Here is a 4,545-nt window from a genome sequence, read left to right as displayed (position 1 = left end):
GGGTTTCATTTTGAGTGTGATGCCCTCATGTTTAGAAAAACATGGAAAAAAGATTCAGTATTTGTGTTTGGTATTGCAGGTGTTGCCCTCTAGGTTGGGAGTCGGATGAGTGCTTGAGGTGAGTCAGGGAGGTAAGCGGAAGGATTGTGGAGTGGGTCACTTTGGCAAGAACCATGGTCACTGGCTTCTGTTGCACTCCTAGGGCACGCAGGGGAGGAGAGGCCCGGCGTCAGAGTCTGGAATGGCTTTGGCACAGGTGAGCACGGTGTTGAGGAGCTTGGGAGGAGACAGACGGTTGGTAAGGAAGAGGCCGGGCTGGATGGCTGGGATGCTGGAGATGATGGCCAGCACAACGTGTTCCCCTTTCTTTGTTTGTTTCTGGCAGATGATGAAGAGGAACTTGGTAACGGCAGCAGCATGGCTGGCGTCTGCTGTGGGAGTTCTGAGCAGTGAGGCCGCCTCAAGACGCACAGGACTACGCACGCTAAGTAGAGGGCCTCCTGTAGGAGGCGAGGGCGTGGGGGACAACGTCAGAATGGCAGGAAGTTTCTTTTTGGGGCTTAGATTTCTCTTCAAAATTCTCAGATTCCATAGCTTCACTTTTATGAAGTTAGGCTCAAAACTATGCTTGGTTTCAGACTGGGTGGGGGTTTTCTGTCTCACATTCTAGGGCTTAGTCTCAAAGAGGTTTTCTTCCACACAGACTGGCTCAGGCTCATATACTTAAACAGCACAGACACTCTAGTTCAGATTTAGGCTCAATTTGGCATTGACTGGCTCGCCCAACCACACGAGTCTCACATCGAGACTAACATAGGCTTCCTGGTTCAGACTAGCTCTCACATTCTAACTAAACAAAGACATTCAGGTGATTTAGCCAAGGTGAGCAAAGCTTAGACCACCCAAGCAGCAATTTATTTTAGGGTCTTGTCATTTTCATAAAGCTGCAATTACTTTTTGTTGGTGGTGTATTCCAGGGGGTGTACACGTTAGAATAAAGGGATGGAAAAGCTCTGAGGGCTAGTGGATGAGTAGTAAAGTGACAGGAGAGAGAGATGGGACTTCCTGAGGGAAGGGTGCAGCTTCTGTATCTCTGTCAGTGTGTGCATGTTCCCTTTACTTTTCTAGGTGCTGCAGATAACTCGAGGGAGGTGAAGCTGCAAACTCAGGAGGGCTGTGAGAAGATCGGGGGTTGTGTGTGATGGGGGTGCTTAACTGTTGAGGAGAGCATGGCAAAGGGGTTCAGTATTTGTGCTCGGTGTTGCAGGGCTGCCCTCTACCTTTGGAGTCGGATGAGTGCTTGAAGTGAGTCAGACAGGTAAGGAGAAGGATAGTGGGGTCGGTCCCTTTTTGCAAGCAGGGTGATCATTTGTCTCTATTGTACTCCTAGGACCTGGAGGTGAGGAGAGGCTCACTGTCGGACTCCACTGTGGGTTTGGAACAGGCAAGCACATGATGAGCTTTGAAGGAGAAAGAGGGCTGTTACAGAGCAGGCCAGCACTGGTGGGTGGGGTGGTGGTGATGATGGTGGCCAGCACAGTGTGTTCCTGTTTGCTCGTTTGTTTGCTGCAGGTGATAAAGAGAAACTTGGCAGCTGTGGCAAGATCACAGGACTCTGATGTGGGTGTTCTGAGCATCAAGGCCAGCTTGAAACCCATGGCACTATGGAAGCTAAGTAGAGGGACTGCTGCTTGGGGCTGGAGGGTGGGGGACAAGGTCCGGGGTTTGAAATGTAGCATGGGGCTGAGGGAAAGGCAGGGGGTTACTCTGTAGCATGAGCTTACATGGGTAGGGCAGCTACAGCTTGACTGTGTTAGGGAGGGAGGGTGTCACCCACAGCCCTTCCCCCAGTGCCCTGGGTCAGGGGTGGGGCAAACTCCCAGCTGGGATAAAAGCACCCTGACGATCCACAGCTGGGTCTTGTTTCGTCTGGTTCTGGTTCATTGCCTGCTCCCCAGCTTTAATTTTCTGGCTTTCATTGGCTTAGACTCATATTCAAGACTGGCAGACAGTGCAGGCTCCTTCTCACACAGACTGGCTCAGACTCATGTTCATGTTAAAGCTGCACAGACGTTCTCTGGCGCTGACTTCTCCTCACACTCACTTAGGCTTAGTCTGACACTGACTGGCTCATGCATCCACACAAATCTCAAGTTGATTCTAACACAGAATTCCTGGTTCTGACTACCTGGCTAAGACTCCCTGGCTCAAACTCATCCTCACACTCGAGCTGAAAAATAACATTCAGATGACTCAGTCAAGGTGAGCCATGCTTGGAACACCCCAGTAGCAACTTATTTCAGGGTCGGCCAAAGCTTCTGTTTTTCTCTCCATGAGTGCCTGTTTCCATTTCTTTTTTAGGTGCCACACTTAAATCAAGAGAGGTGAAGCTGCCAGCTGAGGAGGGCTGTCAGAAGGTTGTCTGCGTGAGTGGTGAGTAAGAGCTGAGAATAACATGGCAAAGGGTTCAGTAGTAGTGTTGGTTATTGCAGGTCTTGCGTTCTACTTCTGCAGTCAGATGAGTATTTGAGGTGAGTCGGAGAGGTAACAATAAGGGTTGTGGGGGTTGGTCACTTTTTACAAGCACCATGGTCATTTCTTTCTATTGTACTCCTAGGTCCTAGAGTGCAGGAGAAGCCCAGCATTGTATTCTGCAATAGATTGGGAGTAGGTGAGCATAATGTAAAGGCGAAGTAGAGTTACAGAAAAGGCTGGCATAGATAGCTGGGATGCTGGAGATGATGGCCAGCACAACGTGTTCCCCTTTCTTTGTTTGTTTCTGGCAGATGATGAAGAGGAACTTGGTAACGGCAGCAAGATGGCTGGCGTCTGCTGTGGGAGTTCTGAGCAGTGAGGCCGCCTCGAGACGCAGGGCACTACGCACGCTAAGTAGAGGGCCTCCTGTAGGAGGCGAGGGCGTGGGGGACAACGTCAGAATGGCAGGAAGGGGTTTGAGATGTAGCATTCCAATGTAGTATTTGAGCCAGAATGTCTGAGGACACAGTCGGAGGTGGCTGGGAGGTAAATGGTCAGCTATAGCGCAGGTGGTGCCTCAGATTTAAATGCCAGGATGAAAAGGTGCCATTTGTGGGGCTTAAGTCTGGGGTGTTGCGTCCGGGACAGTAGGTAATGGTCCGTGGTGAAACACACAAGGGTGGGCAAGTGCTGTTTGTCGCCTTTGGCTCCTCGCAGAGAGTGGTGCTTTGGCTGTTTCAAGACGAGTCCAGCTTTGTTTCCTACCCAGGAAGTTGTGCTTTAGAACTGCCTGGAAAAGTCCTGAGCCTTGCAGACCTTCCCAGATACTGTTGGCCACTTCTTGCGATGTGGGCTGGCCCCCTGCGTCGCAATGAGCGTGCCCGTTTGTGAGTATGGAAGCCCGAGCCTCATGCCGTGTGAGGGAGGCAGAAGCTCATCCCACCCAGGCGACCGTTGCCTGCGCGGGGACGCCCGCTAAGGTTGAGCCTGCCACCTCGCACGGCCGTGATGATTCTCGGAGCTGGTTTGCTGGTGGTCTTGGCAGGGTCCTTGGGGTTGGGAAGATAGGCAGCCATGAGAAGTATCCTTGAGTATCTCTGTAGTTTCCCATGTTAATAAAGTAGTTGGCAGTTCTGTTTGTCTCTGGTTTTCTCTGACCTGGAGTTCTTGAGCTCTGGAGCGTAGGTGGTGGGTTTTTATAATCACAGTGTAGCTGTCTACTCTTGATGATCTGTGTGAATGGACAGAAGAGCTCTGGGAATAAGCTTGTAATGAATGAGTGAGGGCGAGAGAGTCTGCTTGGGAGTGGGAGTGGTAGTATTATGTGGAGTTAGTGTGTGAGCCGGAGGGTGTGAGGGTCTGTGTTGAGAGTGTGTGAATGTCAGTCTGTGTATGCATGTCAACCTGAGCGCCGGTGTGAGTCTGGCCTGAGACTTAGAGGCAGACTAAGGTTTGCTTGGCGTTGCGGTGACTAATGCCAGGTTGTTCTTGCAGATGGCGAGATGGATAGCCGCGTGTGAGAGGCTGATGGAGGAGGGTTGAGTGGAGCGATGGTACCAGGTGGGTAAAATTGTGGTGTCAGAAGGAAGTTCCAGCTTACTCTCCTGGCTGTCTTCTGGCTTGCTGTGCGTTTTGAATTTGGAGGTGCGGAGCGAGGAGCGCAGCGAGGTCTGTGCCCCAGAGCTGACTTGGACTAGGTGAGCTATGCTTAGCAGAGTGAAGCAGCACCTGATGGAGTGCCTTGTAGTTTTTGTGAAATTAAAACCAGCTCTTAATGTTGTGTTCTGCAGGGGGTGCACGGGCTCAAAGAAGAGAACGGAAGACGTGCAAAGGCCAGCGGACGAGCAGCAGAGTGACGGGAGAGGGAGATGGGACTTGCTGAGGGCAGGGTGCATCTTGGAACCCTCTCTCAGCGTTTGTCTGTTTCCCTTTGTGTTTCAGGTGCCGCAGGTAACTCGGGAGAGGTGAAGGTGCCAACGGAGGAGGGCTGTGAGGAGTTCAGGGGTTTGTGTGTGTGTGTGTGTGTGTGTGTGTGAGCTTAGAGTTGAGAAGAACGTGGTAAAGGGGTTC

General features: G+C 51.5%; 1 long non-coding RNA gene across 1 annotated transcript; it reads left to right on the top strand.

The window, feature by feature from the left end:
• The first annotated feature begins 1,710 nt into the window (after positions 1-1,710).
• Positions 1,711-2,634, top strand: LOC136010800 (uncharacterized). The gene is made up of 3 exons (XR_010611001.1): positions 1,711-2,433; positions 2,515-2,531; positions 2,618-2,634. It is a non-coding gene; the product is annotated as an uncharacterized LOC136010800 (long non-coding RNA).
• The last annotated feature ends 1,911 nt before the right edge of the window (positions 2,635-4,545 follow it).

Source organism: Lathamus discolor, chromosome 3, assembly GCF_037157495.1.
Source record: "Lathamus discolor isolate bLatDis1 chromosome 3, bLatDis1.hap1, whole genome shotgun sequence".
NCBI classification, from domain to species: Eukaryota; Metazoa; Chordata; class Aves; order Psittaciformes; family Psittacidae; genus Lathamus; species Lathamus discolor.
This window is presented reverse-complemented; position numbering and strand designations above follow the sequence as displayed.